Source organism: Panthera leo, chromosome F2, assembly GCF_018350215.1.
Source record: "Panthera leo isolate Ple1 chromosome F2, P.leo_Ple1_pat1.1, whole genome shotgun sequence".
In the NCBI taxonomy this organism is placed as follows: domain Eukaryota; kingdom Metazoa; phylum Chordata; class Mammalia; order Carnivora; family Felidae; genus Panthera; species Panthera leo.
Window position 1 is genome coordinate 27,542,078 of NC_056695.1, and position 26,137 is coordinate 27,568,214.

The 26,137-nt window shown below is 36.3% G+C and overlaps 1 protein-coding gene and 1 long non-coding RNA gene across 2 annotated transcripts in view; one reads left to right on the forward strand and one right to left on the reverse strand.

Moving 5' to 3' along the window:
- LOC122211302 overlaps window positions 1-26,137 on the reverse strand; it is a 246,124-nt gene that overhangs the window by 78,542 nt on the left and 141,445 nt on the right. The gene's annotated exons all lie outside the window — the stretch shown is intronic.
- The window catches only part of PKIA (cAMP-dependent protein kinase inhibitor alpha), a 92,820-nt gene continuing 89,470 nt past the window's right edge, over window positions 22,788-26,137 (forward strand). The window contains exon 1 of the mRNA XM_042924431.1: window positions 22,788-22,901. The gene's annotated coding sequence lies outside the window, so the exon portion shown is untranslated. The remainder of the gene's footprint in view (window positions 22,902-26,137) is intronic.

Sequence of the window (26,137 nt, forward strand, 5' to 3'; positions counted from 1 at the left end):
AGCCATGAATTATCAGTTCTCTTTACTGCTGGCAATAATTTCATTAGTATCTTTAAATGTAAACAGATTAGAGAGATAATTCCAGAAACTCCAGAACCAATTCAGAAAATTCATCCTTAAAATTCCATTCTTCTAGAACCACTCTTGGTAACAAAATCTGTATTAGTCAGAATTCTCCAGAGCAACAGAACCAATAAGATATTGGTATGTATCGATAAAACATATATAATGTAAATAGATATTATATATATGTACATGTATATGCACATATATTTATATATATATTTACATAGAGATTGGTTTACATGATTATGAAGGCTGAGAGGTCCCACACTCTGCAGTTTGCTGCAAGCTGGATGCCCAGAAAAGCCAATGTTGTATTTCCAGTTCAGACTCAAAGGCCCGAGACCCGCTGCCAATGATGTAAGCCCCGGCCTGAGTCCAAAGGCCTGAGAACCAGGTGCACAGATGTTTGAGGACAGGAGATGATGTCCCAGTTCAATCAGAGAGCAAATTTGTACTTCCTTTGCCTTTTTGATCTATTCAGGCCCTCAACGGATTGGATTATGCCCACCCACATTGATGAGAGTAATCTTTTCTACTCAGTCTAGTGCTTTAAATGATAAGGTATTCTAGACACACTCAGACATACCTAGATGTTCTATCAGCTACCTAGGTATCCCATAGACCAGTCAAGTTAACCATCACATGTAAATACCTGAAAAATTATAAAAAGCATAATGAACAGAAATGTCTATCCAATGGAGGTTGACAGCTAAATAAAATATGCTGGAAGGTATCTAAGTTTCTAAGAACCTTAACAATAATAAAGTCTTAGAGTTGTCAAGACTATGAAAGCAATATTGCAAGGTACAATATTGTTCTTACTTTTAAAAAATGTATTAATATCCAAGGGTGCCTGGCTAGCTCAGTTGGTGGAGTATGCAACTCTTGATTTCAGGGTCATGAGTTTACACCACACTGAACGTAAGGATAACTTAAAATTGTTTTTTAGTGCATTGACATGCAGATATTCATTTTGAAATAATATTGTAAAAAACTATAATCAGAATAATCTTCCAAATACTTCCAAAATTATGCTTGGCCAAATTTTCCCCCCAAAATGACACTTATAAGAAATTTACAGATATAGCTATAATTTTTCCTAATAATTGCATAAGCTATCTGCATACTAAAATATGAAATGTAAATTTTAAAAAAATCAGTGTTTAATTCTTTCCATTGCTTTCCTTTATTTATTTTAATATATATATATATTTTTTTTTTGAGAGAGAGAGACACATACACACAGAATGCAAGTGGGGGAGGGGCAGAGAGAGGGAGACACAGAATCTGAAGCAGGCTCCAGGCTCTGAACTGTCAGCACAGAGCCCAACGCATGGTTCGAACTTATGGACCACAAGATCATGACCTGAGCCAAAGTCAGAAGCTTAACCGACTGAACCACCCAGGTGCCCCTTGTTTTCTTTTACTTAATCCTAGAAATACCTTTTAATATATTTGTGAAATATATACATGGTAACTATTCCTTTTGAAAAAACTTGAATACAGTGTATCCAACATATTTGAGGAAAATCAGTATCAGCAAAATCATACTATTACTGAACATTACTGTGTATATTACTTTTCTTTGTGTGTCTTTAAAAGACTCCTATTTATAAGAAAGGCAATAAAATTTTGCAGACCTATTTTACAAGATTATCAAGAAGTATTTAAATTGTGATGAAATAATTGACAAAGGGCATAATAAAAAGTTTGATAAAAATTTTAAACTCTACTTTATTTTGATTCAAGGAAGATTTGTACAATTGTGTGTTTTAGCATTATTTTTGTTGGTCCAGTGAATTTGTCCGAGGAACAATAAACAGAACATTTTATTCATCTATTTATCAAGACAGTAATGAGTTCCTTTATTGCTTCAGGATGTAAATTATGTGTCCTGTGAAGGATTCATTGACAAATGCATGTATGCTTCTCTGCTCTATTGACAAGCTTTTAGATGTAAAGTAAGGATTGTTCTCTAAAATTTATATTTTGATTTGACAAAGAAAAATAAGCTACATTAAGTTAAAATTTAAAGTTATTTTCAATGCTTTAAAGGTAAGTGCACATATCCATCTAAATACTATGGTGACTGCCCATTAGAATAGGTAGGAATAAAACACAACATATCTAAGTATTCACAATTAAATAAAATATATATTTATATAAATAAGCATACTTTGAAATACACAATAAAGGAAAGAGAAAAGATGGTAAAGAGTATTTGTCTATGCTAATACTATAAGTCTTATTTTCTTTTCATAGTTTCATATTGAATAGGAAAGTGTTTTAGTGCTTGTTAAAAAGCAAGTCAATACAAGAAAACCATCCTAATACAAAACTCCAGTGTGATAATATAAATAATAAAAATAAGGGGTGCCTGGGTGGCTCAGTCAGCTAAGCATCTGACTTCAGCTCAGGTCACAATCTCATGGTTCGTGAGTTTAAGCCCCACATCAGGCTCTGGGCTGACAGCTCAGAGCCTGGAGCCTGCTTCAGATTCTGTGTCTTCCCTCTCTCTTTGCTCCTCCCTCACTCATGCTCTGTCTCTCTTTCTCTCAAGAATAAACATTAAATAATAATAATAACAATAATAATAATAAAATAAGAATAAAATAAATAAATCATAGTATAAACCTCATACAAATTTAATATTGTACAAATATAATCATGTACAGCCTGCCCAATAACAAAGAAAACATTTAATGATTGGCAATGGAATAAACATGAATTTGAATCCATCAGGGCATGTTGCTAAACATCCTTTGGGCAGAACAACAAACCTGTCCTAACTTCATTTTCATCATCCATACAGTGGTTATAAACATCCCAACCTTAAAATAGTGGTGATTAAAATATGTTATGTATATCAAACACCTGCCTGGTAGTAAGCAACTAATAGTTTATGTTTTCATTGTATTAATAAAACAGAGTATGACTCAAATATTTTTAAATAGAGAGGCCCTTCTGTCATGTATTCATAGTCAATCATTCTTTTATCATCCATTCATATGTTTATTAATTAATAGGTGTTTGTAGAATGCACATTATGTGTAAAGTCCTGTTGAAAACACTGTGATACTCTGCCACACAGAAATGCATTCGATATGAAATTGTTGACACATCTTAACATGTCCTAAAATCACATTGCAGTACCTCTCTAGAACAAAAGGAAGGGAAAGATAATTAAATTCTTCAGATGAATACAAAGTTTTGATGTATATAATTTTAATGGTATAAATAATTTTAATGGCATGGAAAATGCATATCAGCTGAAAAACTATTAGAAAACCTATGGAGGCAACATAATGTCATATATTTTAACATATTTCTATATCTGAAATTTAGTATAATTTTAGCCACAAATCATAGAAACCTCAATTCAAACTATCTTAAGCTATAAGGAAATTATTTATTTTACTTAAGAGGAAATCCGGAAATATAGCAGACTTCCAATTCAATTGACACACTGGATTAAAATGTGACCAGAGAAGGAAGTTCTTTCCATTTTTCCACCTGACACTCAGCCAGTTATTGTCTGATGACTGTCAGCTCCATTCCTACCTGTGTACTCTCCTCTATGTCACAAGGGGCTGGATGCCTCAAACTACATTTCCAAGGAACCCATGCCAATGGAAACTCTGGTAGGAGATTGTACAATGGGAAGATAAATACACTATTTGGTTTCTTCTGGTGATGCTTTTTGATGCAGCAGCAGCAGTGAGTGGCATTGGAAGAGAGAAGACCAATGCAGCAAACTTCAGGCTTTATGCAGCATGGTCACTACTACAGGCTCTTATGTCACTACTCTGTGGCACTATTACTGCCTTCAGCAAATGGATGGCGGGTGTAGAGACAAAGACTTCAGTCCAAAGGTGAGAGCAGCATTCTGCCGTGTGTCACATTCTTTTCTTCCCTTTGCTCCTCCCGCCTTGCTCTTTCTTTCTTTGCTATCCCAGCCCTTTTAATGACTTTGCAATTAATATCCTGCATTAAATCTTCCTGTTTGAGCACCTAGTTCCATTTTCCTGACTGGACTCTGTCTGATACAGCCATTTTCAATGATGACTACATCCTTAGGCTGGAGCAAGACGACAACAGCACCAGGCATCAATCCAGGTACAGCAATGTTCACAGGAAAAAAAAAAAAAAAAAAAAGGCTTTCTCTTAGAAGTAAAGGTCTTTTCCCCAGAAAACCCATACCAAATCACTTCTGTTTATGCACTATTGTCCAGAACATAGGCATATGGACACATCTAAGAGGACTGGCAACAGAAAATATCTTTATTCTGAGTATCCAGATGTGGTAATACATCTGGATAAAACTTAGAAATCCTATTAACATATAAAAACATAGATATTTTCACTCTCTTTCAGAGGAACAAGCACCAAGCCCCAGCACATTAGTGCATTCAGCAAGAAATCTAGGATCCCTCAAAAATTCAGTCCTCTCCACAAAGTACAAATGTAGCTCCTTATGGACCAGTAATCTACAAACGAAGGTTATCTGCTTCCAAATTAAATAATATGCAATAAAAGCTCAGAAAAGTTTCACAGCAATTTTTACATCCTGTTGCACAGCAATAGCAAACATACTCTTCTCCATAGGTAAAATAAATTCCTTCATAAGCCAACCTAGTAGCTGCTGGTTTTATTTTCCTCAAAGATTTCTTTGTCCATTATCCTCCACAGTCATTATTTGACATGGACTTTAAAGAAAATGGTATCCTTAGACACTTTTACAGGCCATTTCCTGATGGTGCAAGATAGGGACCAGACATTATTTCAGTCGGGCTTGTGGGTTCTTTGCAAAACAAGCCCCTGGAAAACTTAGTAGAGTTGGGGTTTGTTTCTGGTCAGCCCCATGTGTGGGTTACCATAGCCAAAATTCTCATCTAGCCACAGGTTTTCAAGGCTTTGGCATTGCCACAACTGACCTCTGTACCTGCTCATTCCACTCTATCTCAGCTTAAGTCTCTGAAGGTCCTATTAAAGTATGGTTTGGAGTGGTGTTTTAGCAAAGGTCTCTCTCACATCCAACACAGACCCAAGATTCTTCTTGTGTGCAAGCAGTTTATTTGGGAGTGTGTTGGCAGAGAGCAGGCAGGAGTTTCTTGTAACTGAAAAGGAAAGGAAGGAAAGCGGTTTCAATAGGGGTATGTCAGATGACTAGTTTTATGTGTGACTTTCTAAAGAGACTCAGGAAATGATTCTCAAAAGTTTTTGGTTGAGGAGACCTGAAGAAGCATACAACCACTGGCTCACATCCCCTATTAGTTGAGAGTCACCTCAATTTCCCTGAGTTATGAGTGCTCAGGGGGTGCCACTGTGTCCCATGCTAAAGAGTTAGAAAAGCCTTGGAGCAGAAAAAGAGAAACACGTAGTACATACTCTGAGGTAGGGTGCTGTCAGGCAAAGAGAGTTAAACCCTACACAGGATTTTTTTACTATAGCTATGGCTGGAACCAGAGATAAAGGAGAGAGGAAGTGAGACAGTATACAGGAGGTGACTGTACAGGTAGAAAGGTATTGTCCTTAATCTGATCTTTGCTGCTAGACTGTTTCCCACTGCCTTGCCTTAACTTTTAAAGGAAGTGCTTTAAAAAGACCTGAGGCCACAGTCAAATCTCCTTTTGAGGAGACTGCAGCCATGTCTTGTAACCACTTGCATTTCAGGGAGAGAAACAGTTGGATTTTTCTACCTTGCATGGTCCAAACGTCATATTCTCAATCAGTCTAGATTACAGGTTACAGGCAGATAGCAATATTCCCTTTCATCTCTGTTTGCACGTTGGCTAACTCTAGCCTGAGTTCACCTCTCTTCTGGAGAATATACAGAAAATAGCAAGAAACAGCTATACAACAGCATTCTGAGTATCTCCTTCCATATAGGCAATGTAGGTTAGGTCAGCCTGTGGCTGCCTTTCAAAATAATAGGATGCATTAGTTTTCCCAGCAATTTTACCTCAGCATAGCAAATCTCACCAACCCTCCAGGAGACTGTATGGGTTACCTCAAGCAGGGCCCCTGGAACAAAAGAAGAGGTCTAATGTCTGGAAGAGGAGGAATGTCCAACACAGAAGATCTATATGGAATGATTAGGAAGGTCGGAGGAAAACTAGGAGAGGGTGGTGGTGTTGAAGCCATAGGTAGTGAGTGGTTCAAAGAGGAAGAGATTGACTGTGCCAAATGCTCATAACAGGTTGTAAAATGAGTCCTGAAAACTGACATTTGGGGTTTAGCAACAAGATGACCATGAGTGACAGTGATGGGAAATGCATCTTAGGAAAGCAGGTCCCTAGGCTCCTTGTTTTTCAGAGAATGTCCATCCATCCCATAGAAACTTTCCACACAGTCTCCATAAAAATAGAAAAATGAATCCTTGCTTTTTAGCATAATGGAGATGATTTGGAACAAACAGCATTAATAAGGTTAGTAAAAAAATAGATCATTCCTCAAAACTAATGGCTTTATTTACTCAAAATATAATTTTTAAAGTTCCATATATTTAAAATAAAACTATTGTTTACTGGAATATTTTTTAAAATAATATTTGTCAATAATTGGAAAAAAGCATCAACTTCTAATTCTTACAATTATAAAATCATTAATATGATCTACTTAAATATCACAGGAACCCAGTCAATACTCAGAAAATAAGAGTTTTAGTAATAAGTAATGCTAGTGACTTTATGAAGAAAGTCAATGAGCAATCATGATCCTAAATTCTGATTTTCTAATTCCTCTTAGTACCTCAAGTTATTGTGATAGTTACAAGCAATTTCTTCATTTCAATTAAAAATAATTATCATCACTCAGTGTTTGGAAATGAAAGGGGAATGTCACTACAAGGAGACTACCAAAGAACTATAGCTAAGATTTCTTGTTGACATTATATATATATATATCTATATAATTACATTTATATAATTACATACATAATTAAAAAATTATAACAAACTTTGAACAGAAGCTTTAAATAAGTGTGATTTATGCAGTTAGTAGAGCTGCCCTACTATATGCAATTGGACTCTCTACTCTCCTTTATAAAGGGCAGACCAGTTTTTCCAAGGGGAATTCTTAAACTCATTAGATACGTGAGATTCATTATAATTAGTTTCATTTAATACCACAAAAAGGACTTGTTCACAGGCTATTTTACTCTCTTCTTCCTCGATAGATGATTAGCTAGGTTCATTTTTAAATGGAAGATATACTCTAGATATTTAAATGTAGGGCATCTCTTCCTTTCAAATCTCAGAAAGAAAGGTGTGCTTCAGTTTCCCTATGGAAAGTTCTAGTATTTGGCCCCTCTTTTGAATGAGAAACTAATCCTATTTTCCCTATTCTTCTCTGGCTTCTTCCTTTCATCAGCATTGAGCCTCTTTATCCTTTTTCTCAACCCAAAGCATAATTTTGTCTCATTCCAGGCCATTCAAAAGTTGTATATCAGGAGGTAAACAAAAACAATTCATCTTTAATTATAAAAATAGAACAGCTATGGCATTAATTCTTAAATAGTGCAAAATTTTGACCCCTCGCTATATCAAAAAGTGTTCTTATGACATAGGGTTCAAAGAGAGACAATAAACGAAAATGTTTTGGTGACTCATTTGACATCTCATTCACTAATAGGTTTTTATTCATTATGGTGAATATAAGGCACATTTTTGTGTTAGGCAATTAAAATGAAATAATTGTCAGACATATTTTCAATTGCATTATTAACATTAAAACTCATCTTTAAGGTAAAATGTACTTTATACTTTATAGTGAGAAAATAAAATATGTCAATATGCAAAGAAAATGTAATTATAATACCAACTAATGTTAATTGGTGTCTTTTTAAAGTGCACAAGCAGTACTTACATGATTTTTTCATTAATCCTGAATATCAATAATTTATAAATGAAGAAATCAAGGCATAGAAAGATAAATGACTTGTCTAAGAAACAAAGTTTGTGAGGAACAAGGTTAGACTCAACCCGCATCTCTGACTCTAATTCCCATGCTTTAATCACAGTGGCATACTGCAGAGGATTACAGATAGAATTTGACTTTGAAAGGGGTGACTGGGTGGCTCGGTTGGTTAAGCATCTGACTCTCACTTTCAGCTCAGGTCATGATCTCACGGTTTGTGGGTTCAAGTCCCGTGTCGGGCTCTGTGCTGACAGTGCTGAGCCTGTTGGGATTCTCTCTCCCTCTCTCTCTGCCCCTCCTGCTCTCTCTCTCTTTCTCTCTCTCTCTCTCTCTCTCTGAATAAATAAACTTAAAAAAATACAACCTTAAAAGAAAAAGAATTTGACTTTGAAAGCTAATAAATTCCAGTTTCTAGTGAGATATCTTTATCATGCCTTCATGTCCAAGGAAAAAATCTGATCTGTTCTGCCATTAATGATAATGCTACTTTAGAGGAATGTTCTGGAGGAAAAGGATACTATTCAAATTTATTTTTAAAGTTTGTTTTTGTTTGGCTTAACTCTGTTTCCTAATTTTTTCATGCTAGGATGAAAGGAAAAACAAAGATTAAACTAACAAAAACACGGTGTGCGTGCGTGCATGCGCACACGTGTGTGTGTGTGTGTGTTTAATTGGTAGAGCAATGGACAATGGTTGTTTGGGGAAATAAATGACCTGGGACCTAAAAATTGCAAGGCTGGGAATCCAATGAATCTTGATCAATCAATAAGAGATTAGCAACACCCTGGAAGCTTTATGTGGTTCACAAGGCTCTGAATCAACAGTGGGTCAGTATCATACAACTGCTACATAAGACAAGTGTCTACAGCTACCAAATGTGGCATGAAGAATCAGTAACAGAAAGGAACTAATCAGAGTCCATGCTTGTCACAGATAGATGTGGACTGTTACTTCCTTGAGCTGCATAAAACGCAGAGTTTTAGGATCATTTATGAGAGAGGAGTTCCGCAAGAAGGGAATAATAGTATATACAGTAATCTGGCAAAAGAAGGTTGAGCTCATTTTAATGTAATGTAAACAAAAGGTTTGTTCTAGTATTTCTCCCTTGAGTTAGTGAAGAGTTCAGAAAACTTACCATAGCACGCTCTCAATGGCACCATTTTTAAAAACTTTTGCTAAATCCTGCTATACAAAAAAGTATCTGTCCATCTACATTTCTTTATTTTTAAGTGTTGCTTGGAAGGAAACAAAATAGATAAAGATTGACTGAAGGGAGAGATGGAAAGTGACTTGTTTTAGAAAAGGTTCCAGGAAAGATCTCTAAGAGGAAGTGACATTAAAGCTGAAACAAGAGTATGAAAAAGAAAGAAAGAAAGAAAGAAAGAAAGAAAGAAAGAAAGAAAGAAAGAAAGAAAAAGAGGAAGAATAAAAACGATATAAATAGAAACTTCCTACTCAGAAGTGCTGCATGAAAAATCTCATCCTGTACCTGGGTAAACGATTGACTGATACCAGTGTGAAGGAGATCAACACAAGACACAGCTGATCAGATTGATAGGGACCAGAATCTACAAGGCTAAGGATTTTTATTTTATTTTAGATGCAAGTGAAAGCCATTAATGGTTTTGAGAAGATAGTGGAAATGATCAAATTCTTTTGGGATACTAGACTGTTCAAGTAGAACAAGGGAGAAATGACAGTGCCTTAGACGAAGATGGTGGCAATGAATATGAAGAGATAGATTCCAGAGCACTTATTGATGAAGTCTATGCAAAAATTGAAGAAAAGAAAGGAATCAAGGATTATTCTTAGGTTTTTTTCTTTGAGTTAGTATTTGAATATTTGAATCATGGTACCATTCATTGAGGAAGAAAAGATTTGCAGGATGGAACAGTTTGGAAGAAGGAATAATTAAATAACTGGTTTTCATTTTAGACATCTTAATTGTAGAGATGTCAACCAATGTTTCTCAGACTTACCCAATGAAAAGAATTATCTAGGGAAGTTATTACATATATGGATTATCAGTTTTTCTGCTAGAAATTCTGGCCCATTAGGTCTGAGTTGAGCACAAAGTACCAGATTTTTTTCACGCTCCATGGATACGAGGCAGCTATAAAAAATAAAAATGAAGAATATCTGTATCAACTGATACAGGGTGATTTACAACATACATGAGAAGCAAAGTTCAAAAGAATATCTATACTATGCCACTTTTTACACGTAAGAAAGAAGGGACCATAGCAAAATGCACATGTATCTACTCATCTGTGCAAAAAGAGATACAGGAAGGATAAATCAGAAACTAGTGTAATTGATTATCTATAGGAAGCAGCAGGGAAAAGAAGAAGAGAAGGGAAGAATGGGAATGGGATAGAAGGGATGAGAAGGAGATGACAGTGAATTTATATTATTGTATAGTTCCAATTAAAACTATGAACATTTTTCACATACCCAAGTAAATAAATAATTAAAATCAAGCAGGATTTGAAAGGATACTAAAACGGAACATAAAGAGTTGCAAATAAACCTCACTTTATTACAAATGAATAACAAAATCACACAAAAGGACGTAGGAAGAACTAACTTCCAAAGTAACTTTGGAAAACAGTACTATAATATACTGTAATTAAACATACACTTAATATATACTGCAAGGCTAAAGACAAAAAGAACTATACACAAATATTAAACTTGTTAGTAAATTTATTTTTCACAGAGGTACAGGTTAATGATTTTTAAATATTTTATGTGTATTCTAGAACTGAGCAAAAAATAGATTATGGATAACGAGAATTGGGTTTTTAATTGTTAGCGAAAGGAGTTACAAATAAGGAAAGGATAAGAGAGACTAGAATAAACCCTATGGGATTGGATTGGAATCAAGGTAGTAGTAGTCTGAACTCATGTATCATTTTGAACTCTGTGTGTGTGTGTGTGTCTGTACCTGAAAAGATAAATATAAAAATGGATACATATTTGTATGTGTGTATATATGTATTCGTACATATGTTGTTAAGTCTGTCTACTCAAGAGGCAGTAGGTAGTTTGGGTAGCAATTAGTACACCTCATACCAAGATGCTGATTTCTAAATACCATTATTTAATGCAAAGAAAAAGAACTCTATGGAGAGATGACTGATTCAAGCCTAGGACAAGGAAAAGTAAAAGAAGGGTCTGAAACATTTGTAGTGCCAGAAAGTAAGGTATGACTCAAAAAGTTGTATGGCTACGTAGGAAAAACATGGGAGACAGCTTGAAGTAGTACCAATACCCAAATCTGGAACAATTTGAGAAACAAAATAATTAATAATAGAAATGGATTTTAACCCACAGAACAAAATAAATACCCACAAGTTCATTCTGATATATATAAATAAATAACTGAATAAATACAGAAATGAAAGAGATGGAACAGCTCTTCCTTTCAGTTGAATTATAGTTAACAAATGTGGACGAAATAATGGGAACAGAAAATGATAATTTGTCAAATAGCACAGTAATTGTTGGAACCAGGGATTATTGATCATGTTAAAATTAGTGTGAGAAAATAAAACAAGAAGTAGAACATTTGAGCAATCTCAATTTCAAAGGGAAAAATAGTAATTTTGCAGCTATCATTATAACCAAGCCATCTAAGTTAGTATCACCATTAGTGAGACATATGAATTTCTTGAATCTCCTGATATGGTGCACTGCCAAGGGCATAATATCTCCCTGTGGTGTGTTCTTGTCAGGAAATACATAACCTCAGTCTAACCATGAGAAATTTATCAAACAAATCCAAATTGAAAAACATTCTACAAAATAACTGGCCAGGATTCTCCATTAGTTCAAGGTCATGAAGATAAACCTAGGAACTATCTTAAATTGAAGAATGAGAAGATACGGCAAATAAATGCAGTAAGGGAGCGCGGATTTGAACCCGGACCACAGCAAAATAGACAATATTTGAATATTAGTCTAAAAATTAGATGATAGTATTGTGTCAATATAAACTTTCTGGTTTCAATAATTGTGCTATGATAACATAAACTTACCATTGGGGGATGCTGGGTAAAGGGTATATGGGAACTCATGCTGCTATATTTGAAGTTTTTTTGGTTAACTAAATTTGATAACACAATTTTGTAAAAACTTAGTTCGGGTGTTTCTTCTTTTTCATTTCTTTAAGAAAGAAATCTCGTTGTTTAGTGATAATGCTAATTCAGTGGGGAAGATGAGATTTACACAGAAGGAAGGCTAACATTCTTGAGTTGTGGCACAGGGAACAGCCAACTTTGAATGGCCACTTAAAGACTTCATACAATTAAGTGTCACGAGTGGAACGCATGAACTACACAAATTTATGAGGAGTTGGTAACATAGAATCAAAGAATTTTCTCATTGTAAAAACTCTTACTTTTCCAACTTCTTAGCTTCAATCTCTGCTAAAACACTTCAGTGACAGGAAGCTCATTACTTTAAAATGCAATCTATTTTACAGTTGAAAGGTTCTACTTGCTAAAATGTTCATCCTTTTATCCACCTAAACCTGGCTAATTGGTCTAAAATCTTCAGTGTGGAAAAACTTAATCCCTTTCCTTGGACAACTCCTAATGTAGATTCGAGCCATCACCTTTGCCTCCTGGTCTTGTTTTATCTCATCTTTTCTCAGTTCTTCAGTTACTTTTCATAGTGCTTAGATTCCAGACACTTGACTGCATTGATCACTTTCTCCAGCATAATAACCCATTTGTTGAATATGGTATTTTAAGTCTAAAAAAAGTTGTTGTTATGTGTAAAAAATCCAAACATAAAATTTCCAATCAATAATTCTTCACCTAACATGATTCAAATATACTAATTGTTAAGTAAATGAGAAATTCCAGCTTATTTCATTTGTACAGAACTAGGAGAGTATGTACTTATCTATAATGTGCAGGCAATGTGAATTATTTGTGTGTCTATGCACATCTCATGCTATATCTGATGCTGCTTAACGATGATATGAATGTGATATTCTGCTATGTACCAAAAAGTTAAACATTCAAAGAAAAATCTTTGCTCCCCATGGACGTACATATATGAACTTTTTGCTCTATTTTTTGTGTACTTCTCACTTTCATTATTCCTTTTTGGCACTTAAGTACATTCACCAAATGGTACCATAAACATTAAAGTAGATTACTTCATTTTACCTTTCATGAGATTATTATACTTATCAACCACTATTTGAGATCTTACATACGAGCAAGTCATTCTTAACCAGTTAAGCACAGAGTTTCAGTGAGTGCTATTGAAAGTGCACACACTTAGATTTGAACAAATTACCTCTCTGAGCCTTCATTTTTCTTTGTGTAAAATAATAATAATGTTGAACGCATAAGGTAGACAGTAGAAAACCACCTATATGTAGGTGCTACATGCAGTTTATTTGACCGACAATAAGCATTCATTTACCGTTAACATGATGATCATGGTGATGGTGATGATGATGAAGCTATCAGCAAGTGTCCTTATTAGGTCTTTAAGCATGGGTACATAAGCCACAAGTTCATGTCTGTGTACATTTAGTTTCTAAGACTAGGCTACCTTTGCCCTCTCGTGGCCAGCTCCCACTCTTCCTCTGTTTCAAGACCTTCCAAGACAGCTTAGGCCCTTTCTTGTATGAAACCTCTGTGAACTACCCCTTGAGAATGAACTTAAAATATGTTGCTTGCATTTATATCATGTACAAACTTTGGCAGTGAAAGTTATAACATTTCATTGCAATTTTTGTCTCTACGTCAAATTGCAACTCTTTTAAGGAAAACAACTATATCTTATTCCCAGGACCTAACAGTGCCAAGCACATAGTTAAGTCTTCAAAAGTTTGTTTTCTTGTTTATGTTTTTTTATGAATGAAATAGTGAAAAAAAAAAAGAAGGAATGATTGTTAGAAGATACTCTTTGTTCTCTAGGAGGTATATTATAAATGCTTAGTTAAGCACATTGAAGTTACTTCTTCTAGTAAGTTACAGAAAATTCTTAATGAAACATTAGACTCATTGATGTGCACACAGTCTTAAGAATGGACTTTCTCATAACTCGTACAATTTCCTACATAGCAAGTAAAAGTTAATCAATGTCAGGCTTTCCTCTATTTATATTTATATAATCTTTAATTTAAGAAAAGCCATCTCATGCTTCTCAGTTAAGTTACAAACATTAAGGATTTTAATATTTAAATAAGGGTGAGACTAGCTTTCTCTCATAATTCTTCATTCCCATATTTAAAAAGAATGTCAAATTTTTAACTTTTTTGACTACCATCTTACAGATTCAGTTAAAGTGTGGTCCTTAACATCATCCCAAGTTTTTAAACTAATAGAAGAGGATTAAATATCTAGTGATTTGAATGTCTTTTGGTCAGTCTCTTGATGTTTCTTTAAAAATAATTCCCATTGACCACAATATCTGTACTTTCAGTCTTTTTTTTTTTCCCACTAAAAATAAGAAAAATTCCTGGTGACAGTTACAGAATCATCCACGAGGGGGCAAACATGCCTTTATATACACAGTGAGGGGGAAAATTAGCCTTCATATACTGCTTACATTGGAGGGAAAAAAATGGAAGTGAAGTCAATAGTGAAATTTGGCCCAGATTAGAAAACAAGACAAAACAAAACAAAACAAAAGAGGACTACATATCTCTTTGAAGATAAAATGTTTTCTTTAATTTCTATTTTTTATTCTTATTTCCAGTGCTAGAGGAAGTGCTCTGCAAGTCAAAGCCAAGTGTAGCTTGCAAAGCACTTGAAAACACTGCAAGTTCTGTTATACTTATTTCTATACTAGCAATTTTAAAATTAAAAAAAGTTTTGTAAAATGCATTTCTGAAAGACTTATCAAAAATATGCACCTCACTTTAGATGATGCTATCGACTTAAGTGCCAAGAAATTACAGTTAGGAATTAAGCTGAAAGAAACACTATTCCTGTGGGACCAGGTGAACCATGGGGGTCCTAGTTGTGTTTGCTATTAACATACCACTCTGAGTCAGGATTTTCAGCTCTTGTGATCCAATATACAGTTAAAATCAAGTGTAGTGTCCAAGGTCTAAGGTCTAATTCCTCAGTTCCCTGCTTCACCCTGTTACAGTCCATGGTCCATCACTAGAATCACTCCTTTGTGTGGACTCTGAAGTAAGTCCCTTGGCCCTCACTCTCAGCTGTATTGGCTGTGCAAAATGCCAACCCTCACAAAATAGAATCTTATGCCAATTCAGTACCTGTGCCGAGCAGCTAAATATGGCTGGAGAAAAAGGAGCAACCTTGCTAATTGGTCTCATTTAATTTATAATCACTAATCCTATGTTAGCTCTTAGTACTTAGCAGAAAACTGACTACTTAATCAATTTTCTTTCCCTCTTCCCTAGGTGATAATTTCATAACTTTTCCTTCCTTACATCTCCAACACCTATGCCTCTTTCTAAATTCTCAGATGCTTCTTATTTCATTGACAACATAGGTAGATCAGAATAGAATCTCCACAAGCTCCAAACATCAAGTCTACCAACCTACTTGGGACTATCAGAAACCATATGCTCTGCCTTCCTTCTTTTGGCAGAAGAAATATTTGTCCTCCATCTCAGCCAAACCCTTCACTCTGCACTGGATCCCTCTCCCCTTACCTAATCAGGGATTTTTCTTCTATTGTGTCTCTTCTCTCCCACATCATCAATTATTCGCTCTCTGCTAGATGTTCCCATCAGTGTATAAAGATGTAATACCTCCCATTTTAAAGGGAAAAAAAAATACTTTCTTTGCTCCCATACTCCACTCTAATTAATGCTCCATGGCTCTGCTTCTCTTTATAGCAAATCACTCAAAACTACTTAATGTTTCCACTTCCTTTCTCCCATTTGCTGATTTTTGTCGTCTCCGTTATACAGAAACTATTGTTTTCAAGGTTATTAATTATCTCTATGTTGCCAAATCTTAGACTAAATTATCAGTTCTCATCTTACTCAATCTACTAGTGGCATAGCACTAATAATCACTCCCTCTTCCTTCTAACACCTTTCCACTTGACTTCTGGGACAATTGTTCTTATCTCTGCTGACTTGTACCCTTTGCTGGATCTTCTAGATACTGCAGTGTCCCATTGGTCAGTCCTCCAGCATCATCTATTCTCTGCCTATGCTCACTTCCAAAGTAATTTCATCTGGTCTAAAGACTAAATACTATGATGATTCACAAATTTTCTACTTCAGCCATTGTATCTCTCTCTCTCTGAATGTCAGACTACTATATCCATTGTATACTTCACATCTCTGCTAAGACCTGATAGGTATCACAAATTTAGCATGTCCCAAAACAAACTTCTAATCCCTTAAAGCTTTCTTTTAGCCACTGCCAAAAAAGGTCCTACCTGATTTGTTACTCACCTACCTTTCTAATCTCATCTTCTAACAATTTCCCCTTTTGAGCAATTCACTACAAACAAATTAGCCTTTTATAGTCTTAACACAGAAAGTATAAGCCCACCTCCCTACATATGCCAAACCTCTTTTTCAATGTACAACTGACCCTTGAACAACATGGGGGTCAGGGATGCCAACACCCTGTGCATTTGAAAATCCATGCGTAACTTTTGACTCCCCTAAAACTTAACTAATAGCTTACTGTTGACTGGAAGCCTTAGTGATAACATAAACAGTCAATTAACACATATTCTGTATGTTATATGTATTATATATTATATTCTTACAAAGTAAGCTACAGAAAATGTTAAGAAAATTAATTAAGAAAATCATAAGGGAAAATACATTTACAGTACTATATTGTAAAAAATCCACCTATAAATGTACCCACGCAGCTCAAACACATGTTGTTCAAGGATTGACTATATTCATATAGCATGCTCTCACACTTCCAAGTCTCTGCTCAAATGTCCATGGACTGTATATAATTGCCCCCACCCTTGCATCATTATACTGTTCCTTCATGGCCCTTCTCACCAACTAAAAAGCAATATTTGTCCGCTTATTGTCCTGTTCTACTGGAACATAAGTTCCATTAGGAAGAGATTCATTTGTTCACTTCTTTATCTCCAGTTCCTAGAACAGCACATATGGGACACTCCATCAATACCTGCTGAATAAATATCAACTTTCTGCAGACCAAACACAGTTCACTGAAAACTATGTTTAAATCACATTTAAATTTCTTTTCTTTTATTAGACTAAATTGGATTTGAAGAATTGAATATTCCTTTTTCATGGAAAAATGGAGAAATGTAGAAACATAATTCTTTATAAATACTATTTAATAATCCATTCATTACAATAGAAAAGTTTTCATTAAAGAGTACTTTCTGCAGAAGGGATTTATTGGCTTGGTCAGAGTCTTTAAAAGACTTGAAATTAAAAAGATTTAAAGAGCATTGCCTAAGTAGATTGTTTTACTTCATGACTTCATAATGATGATAAACAAAAAAGGTGTACTTGAGAATTACTTACACCACTCTGTTGAATGTATCATACGCCGTTTACTACGCATTTTACTTAAGCAAATATACATTTCACAATTAAATATAGAGTTCTAATCACAGAATTCTCCCTGTATTATACTGATCTCGTATTATATGTCAAATCTTCACCAGTAAAAACAAGGTGAATTCTTAGCAATGTCTAAAGAAACATTTCTGTTCTGTTTGCAGTGCTCTTTTTTCTTTCAGTTATATCTGCTGATACTATTCATTATCTAGTACCCATCTTCATACGAATGATTGTTACCTTGTACTCTTGTATCAGTACTTTTTACTAGTGCAGGAAATCTTAGTCTATGTATAATTATTTGAATGCAACTTTTACTGTAACTATAACTTTCTTACCTTGAATTACATCTGTACATGTTTTTCATGATATATTTTCTTACCTCATTGAAAGAAATGTTTGTCATAAACTTTTAAGATTTCTGTGGATCATGATTAGTCAGCAGCCGCCACCACACACACACACACACACACACACACACACACACACTACTTCATAGAAATTCTCCTAACCTTTCTTATAAATCAAAATTATGTGAAACAATATTGACTGTCATGTACTACGTGCCCAATTCTTTTCTAGTAAACCAAATTTCCAGCTTTAGGCACACTCCTGTGGAGTGATGAGAGCAGGAGACCTGGCAAGTCAGTGGGTGACAGACGTTGGAGCCAAATCACCCTGACAACTCCTCTCCATAATAAATCTGAGAAGCTAATCTCTGCTAAATTGTTAATGGCTGTTAATGAGATACTCTATACTTGGTTACCACTCCTTGACAGTGTATTTGCATTTAAATGAGCCTCTTCTGGAACAACTCCCTAACCCAAAGGACTGGTTCCACTGCCAACAGCTTCAGGGACACAGGGCCTCTGGCTCTGGTTTCACATTGTCCCTTGCTGAGACTCATGATATCATTAGGCCATTTGATCTCTAATTCCAGGATATCTGAAAGGAAGAACTGCAGACCTCAAAGTCATGATCAAAAGGTTATTTTTTTTTTTAAAAGACTGTGCAATGAGAAGTCATAGTGTAAAAAAAATGATCTTTCACTTCACTCTATTCTCTACTCATGAAGTTATCTGGCATACTGGTGTATGTCAGGTTCTGAAAAGACAGATTCAAGCTCTATATGTTGACATGAAACATTTCTCATTTTTTATTCCTTTTCTATCTAGTTCCCTTTTACCTCTTGTCATGGTATAGTACTTGAACAGTTCGTTTCTGCCATTCTACATCTTTAATTTTTGTCTTTTCTCTAGCACCATCAACACTGATTCTCTACCATGAGTAAAAACACCTGACAAGAGTACTTTGATAGATGAAGGAACTTAAATTATCACGAGAAACTGTCTATACTTCCAGTGAGTCTGGCTTCATAGAATGGAAATTATACCATATACAACAGAATATGTTTTAGGACTGTCCCAAGTTGCCACACTTAATCTCCACAGCCTCAGAAAAATTAAAGGAAAAGATCAAATATCTACTTTCACTTTCGAGGACAAGCCAATGTAATAGCCGTTGTTCTTCTTATTTCAAAAATGAGACAAAATCAGATTGTGAATAAAAGGATCTGAGCTCAGATCTGTTCAACTACAAAACCCCCGAACTTCGGAGTCATCGCAGTCTTCTGGTTCCCTCACCTTTTCTTCCTCCTTCTCCTTAACATTATATGGACTTTTGTCTCTAGCACCTGATACTTAGCAAATCCTGTAAATAACTTATAAATTATTAAGCACAGGATTTAGCATATTCTGTCTTCCAGGTGTTCAAAACTCTAAAGGAAGATGGAAGCCTGCCCAAGTGGCCAAGGGTAACACTTATCAAGCATGAGCTCCCCTCATTGCCTGCACTGGGCAATTTCGCATCATCTCATAATATCCTCAAAAAAAAAATGTTCTGTGGATGGGATCCTAACCTCCTTTTTACCATGGTTCTCTTTAACAATCTGGAGCAGTTTATGTAACTCTTCTTAAAATAACACTTTTAAAATTCATACATATAATATATGTAACTTCAAAGGAAACTAATTACCAATTTTTAAATGCAGTTATTAAAATATTTTTAAAACAAAATTTGTGATATAGAAATATACAAGCATTTAAATTCACTAAATAACAAGATGTAACAATGGTTTATTAAACTACTATACTCAAAAATAGTGATATTGAGGTAATGGGCCAACAATTCTTATATTGCTATATGTGTACACTGGAATTGAACAGTTGAGCAAATGGATGAAAGATTGTTGGAGCCACATTTCTTACTCTCGTTGTAGGAATTTATGAATTAGCAAGGAGAAGAAACTAAAATGAGCTATGTGTTAACAGATTACACTTGAAGACATTAGTATGAACTCATATTTAGCTCAATATAAGTATGATAGTTACATTTAGCAATATTTATAAATATGTACACATATCTATAGTAAAAATATATTTTTTTACTACAAATACATATTTCTGCTCAGAGAGCCTAAAAAATGATATCCCCTTAGCAACCACCACACCTTAAGCCCAGATCTTGTTTTCTATTACCATTCTCCAATAAAAAGGAATCAGGACTTCTTGGAGAAATGGCTGATTGTAGGCCTGGGGCAGGAAATATACAAGATGGGCCTGGAGCACCTTGTAATGCCAGAAAGTAAAAAAAGTAATAACACACACACACACACACACACACACACACACGCACACATCAAAGGAGCACAGGAGCCAACAAATAGAGCTCCCGATGGATAAAGCTGTAACAATTTGAACAAAATAAAGCAGTATTGGATTATGACCCAAAGTATAAAGTAAATATGCACGAATCTATACTGATATAAACAAATTGCATAAATTAATATTTAGGGGACAATAGGCAATCTCCTGTGCAGAATTTCAAATACTTTATGTACATACTCTGCCATCAAGAAGCTGGAGGACAACTCTCCACTCCTTAGGCATAATCTTCACATAGTGACTTTCTTCCAACAAGCACAGTATGGAAAGGAAGGAGTAACTTTACAGTGGAGAAATCTGAGCTCACCGTACTCAGGTGATCAAGGTCAACATCAACAGTCATAAATCACATTTATAGTATAAATTCCTGATGTGACATTATGAAATTGGCACTCTATCTTTGTGGTCATCCTCCCAATAAACCATAACCCCAGTCTTATGGTGAGAAAAGCATCAGATTACAACAGTGAGGCATGCTACAAAATACTTGACCACTACTCCTCAAAACTGTCAAGGTCATCGAAAACAAGAAAAAACTGAGGAACTATCATAACTCAGAGGAGTCTAAGAGGACATGACAACTAAATGCAATGTGGTGTCCTGGGTGAGAGCCTGGAAACGAACAGAAGACATTAGGTAAATCCCAAGGAAATTGCACAGACCTTGGTTAATATTCATGTAGCAATAGTGGTTCATTAATTGTAACAAAGGTACCATACTAATGTAAAAAGTTAATAATAGAGGAAACTGGGAGTGGGATATGGAAACTCTGTACTATCTCCTTAATTTTTCCATATATCTAAACTCATTCTAAGAATATATATAATGTATTAAATAAAACAAAAAAGGTGATGATGACTTGATTGTACCATCAGAATAGTGATTTTGAGATATCTACAAAAACTGAAATAGGAAATTATCTGGGACTTCTGTTGGTGACAAAGTCACAGGTTCCCCTAATATTATTGTGGTTCATTGCCTGCATTTATATTTAAAGGAAATACTAAATGCTAAACTTCAATTACGGATTAGCAAAACGAAAGATGTAATATTCCCATCCAGATTCTACATACTCTGTGATACAGATTAAGAACCTCGGTGATATTAATGGCCTAATTTTATAAATTTGAGGCTCAGAGATATAAATTAGGTTGCTGCAGCTTCCAAAAAGCATGCATTCTAGGACCAAGAATTCTTAATGATTTTTTTTGGAATTCTGTTTGCTACACTACCTCCCAATTTTGGAACTGCTAAACAGAGGGATGGGAGGGAGCTTTCTTCATGAATCAAATGTGCTTCCCTGGCCTTATGCAATGCAATGCTTATGCTGCTGTTCAAATCCACAAGGTAAAACTGGCTTGTACCTAGTGATGGGAATTCCAAAAGTAAGTTAAATGAGGAAACTCCATTCACACTGAACTCTAGTGTCAAAGAACATCTCTACTTGGGAATGGCTTAACACTGGGAGAAAAAAAGCACCAGCTTTGCTATAAAGAGGGCAATCCTTGGCCCTTTTTCCCCCTTAAATCCCCAAACCACTTAGTGGGTCAGAATAGAGAAAGAAAGGGAGAGAGGTAGTGACGGGAGGGGGGTTGTCGGGGAGAAAAAAATGAGAGAGACAGACAGACAGAGAGAGGAAGGGAGAGAGACAGATTAATAGCTGGTGCCAATTTTAAAAAAAGGTTAAGAAGGGGCTTATATGTGTATTTGCTTACATTATTCCTAAGGCCAATTCTGATAAATCCTTCGGAGGCAAAAAGAAGATACAGCCATCTGCCAATGTGGATTCTGCTTCTTGGCTTCCAAATATCATAGCTGTCACCAGAGCAGCCAGCCCAATTGCGGGGGGTGGGGGTGGGGGGGTGTTAGAGGCAACATCTGTACACTAAGTGCACCACTAAACAGCAACAAAATCCTAGGGCCACCCCTCTCTGTTTCCTCGAGTGCTTTCTTTGGTCGGTCCTACTTCTCCACTCCTTTGGGAGTTTCCCATTCTATTACGTAGGCGACAGGGTGAGAGGTCCCAGCTTTCATGATTGTGAGTGGTTTGGCTGTGTGTGTACATGTGCGCATTTGTGCGTGTGCGTTGGGGGAAAGTGAGGCGTGCTCCAAGGGGTTTAGAAAGATTAATTGCCAATTTAAAACATTTCCGGAGCGTTTGAATGTTTATCTCAAAAGACAATCCCAGTCTCAAATTCAGCGAAATGAACAATACTGATAAGGAAAATGAAGAGGGTGGGAAACCCACACAGTCAAATGGAGCTGTCCATACAGCGGGCGTGACAGGGGAGCTCTCGGAGGAAAGGCGCTATGCAGAGAAAGTCCCTCTGGCTCTTGTCTCTCGGTCCACAATCCGGCAACGCTTCCTCCGTAAAAGCATTAATAGGAAAGAAACCTAAAACCCGGAGGGGTAGCGATCGTCGGGAGCAGTTTCCAGACTCCCTTCCCCGCGGCCGGGAGAGGTCCCTCTCCCCCCGCGACTGGCACGGAATGTGGTGATCCGGCCCGGGGCGGGGGATGACTTCATGCTGCCGGAGCGCGGCGGCGAGAGCAGCTGCTGCAGCCGGCAGGTGGGGTGGGGGCCGGCGGAGCTGACCAGGCACTCGGCCGGCTCCGCGGCACTGCGGCCCGGGGGCAGCGGGCGCTGGGACTTGAGCTGACTCCATCCCGAGAAGGTAAGCCGCCCGGCTATTATTAGCTTCCCCCACGTCGCTAGGTTCTTTCCGCGCGGTTAGTAATGGGGTTTGCAATACACGGGGAAGAAGGGGAATATCTCTGCTGCATTCTGCAAAGGGAAAAGGAGCAACAACTGGATTGAAATGTTAATCAGCCAAGTGCCTGAGATTAGAGGAGCGGTGTTACTGGGCAAACAAAGAAGACGGTCAGCCTCTATACTCTTCAAGATAACCGACCGTTGCAATGCCAGGTTTGCTTAGACACTGAAGAAGATTCAAAATGTGAAATAATTGGAGTTGCACTTTTATCTTTCTACTTCAGCCTTCACTTGGTTATTTTCTGGTTTTTGGAGCAGCAGGTCCTTGGAGGTAGCTTGATGAAGTAATCAGAAAGCTTTCCTCTCTTGCCTTCCTCTGTCCTCTCCCTCCCTAGTTGTCAGGATGGGTCTGTGCCCATTTCAATGTCAAACACCGACTTCAATACTGAACCTTTAGTAAGAGTCTCAGATTAGAGGAGAAACTTCTCTTATCTCCTGGAGTTCAGCTTGGGTTGAGCAGCACTTGTCTCTGCTTCTCCCTTCATTTATCATCTTCTCTCGTCAATTACTTCATTGATTTCCACCCCCCACTCCCTTTCCCCGGAATGCCCGGTCCATTCACAGGCCAGCTCTTGTCAGCTCCTATCCACAACCTCTGTTCCACGACTGATTTTGTCAAGGACCTACAAAGGGCATTGCCCTATACCACTTTAGTATTCTCTCTGTATACTGTTACTTGCGTCCTTCCCCCAAATACAAGGCATGAAAAATCCTGCTTTTAGCCCAGTACCAACATGGATCCTGATAACTCCCTTCACTGTAGTCACTGCGGCTACAAGAGGATTTTGAGGACAGCAGAATCTGTTGGGGTGTGAGAAAGAGGACCATACTTATATCTTTGCTCCCTGTGCATAGGCATAGGTGAAAGTACAAATGTGAATGTATCTATCCAGTTTTTCTTGAAGCGTTTTAGTCCAGCTGGGTTGTGAGACACCTACCTGGGTAGGGTTTGGGGCAGGTCCTCCCCAAAAAGCAAGCAGTGTGTTTGTCCTAGGATTCCCCAATAACCTCAGAAGAGTTTCCAGAGAGGCTTTCCCCACAGGCAGTTAGAAAGCCAATGGAGCTGGCCAATCTAAACCTCAGGTTATTTGAGCATCCTCAAGTCAGTTTCACCATTTAGGGTTTCTGACCACTTGTTCTAGGATTTCCCCACAAACCTCTTGATGCTGAGCTCAAGTGCTGCCACGTAGGGATGTATATTTGAATAATACGCTTTGAAATGGTTAAGATGGCTGTGATGGGGATTGCAAATGTGCCACTTCACCAACAGAGAGTAGTTGCAATAAGCCAGACTGGGGCATCTGTGTGCCAATATACTATTTAACAGGTGATCTGTTATCTTTAAATTTAGATAGTCTGACTCGATAGCCATATAATTTTATTTTAGAAAATTAAAATAGGAGATCAATGAAAAAGGCAAGGTTTATAGCTAAAAATTGATCTCTGTCTACCTTCCTTTTTATATATTGCTTTTAGACAAAGATACTGGTTCTGAAAAATCATGTTCATTCTATTATATACCATTATTGCTTTTCTGAATACAATTTCTTTTTATAAAATACACCAAAGAAGGATTTGATTTGGCTTCTTTGTCTCTACCTTTAGTATATGAGGCAGAGGGAGTGGAGGAGGTAGGCAAATCCAAGTGGCCCACTCTGGGAACTCTTCCCCTGGATCACGAAAACCTCAGCATCAATTTTTTCTTTTTTCTTTTGGCTTGTTTTATTATTATTATTATTATTATTATTATCATTATTACTACTTGTTGAGTGTGGTTTGGATTTGAAATATTAAAATTTCAAGATTCTGCGATTTTGAAACAGGCACACCAAATAGAAGAGGGAACAAAGAGCAAGAACAGCAAAACCCTTTATTCTACTATCTTTCTTTATTAACCTTCAAATATTTAACTATATAGATAATGATTCTGAATAATAAGTGATAATAAATGTTAATATAATAATTCATTTTAAGAAATTACGAAATATAGATTAGTACAATTGATCTTAAGTACAATAAAAATTTCTATAATTTCGAGGTTTCTTTATGTTGACTAATTAGTGCATGAGAATATCCTAATAACAGTTAGAAATTGAAAGTGTCTATTAGCTGGGTTTCTGAAGAAACTGAATTCTCTGGCAAGAAACGGGTCAGAATACCAAGACTGGTATTGCCTAAGCTGGCATCATACTGCCAGTGGCTTCATAGGTGAAATGAATTCACTAAGTTATGGACCTGCTTTTGAGAAGCCTTTCTGCGAAGAGAGAAAATAAGTTAGAAAATTTAAATTTTCATTTCAGCGCAACTGAGGAAGATAAATAAATTTAAGGGATTTCCGAATTTAGTCTTTGTTATGTTGAAATAATTTTTTTTCTGAGAAAAATGACCAAATTCAGAGTCCAACGAAGAAATATATGTATGACTTCATGACTGAAACTGATTTATGACTTTATTTCCTTTCCTTTAAACGTTTCCCAGGGAAAGGAAAAATTAATTGTCTGTTCAAGAGATGGAGGAGGAATGAAAAACAGGAGGATGTGCACTATTAGATGCCAAATGAACTGCAGGCATTTTTGTAGATTTGACAAAATAGCATGAAGTCAATCTACTGCTTTCTAACCATGTAAAAAAAATACTTAGTTTAGTGGGTGGGCAGTGTTATCAGTAACTCAGTACAAATTTAGGAGTCAAAGTTGACTTCTCATAACAAAAGGCATTTTCTGGTGCTACCTTATTTTCATTAGTTACAATTGAAATAGACTTATTTTGAGATTTTGAAACATGGAAAAGAAAAAAAATAGGAATAATAAAGCTCAAGAACTGTATTTCTGTTCAACCAGTGTCTCCAGTGAAAACACTATAAAAAGTGCTATTTTGAAAGTTGCCAATGGCCTCCTGACGGTCAGATTTATGTAATATTTCACCCCCTTCATTATGTCTTTATTTTTAAGTTCTCATCCATGTTCTTTTTAAGTTAAATACTTGTGTTTATTATTATTTTTTTAATGTTTATTTATTTTGCAGAGAGAGGGAGAGAGATTGAGAGTGCATGAGGGTCTGGGGAGGGTCAGAGAGAGAGGGAGATAGAGGATATAGAGCGGGCTCAATGTTGACAGCAGAGAGCTGGATACAGGGCTC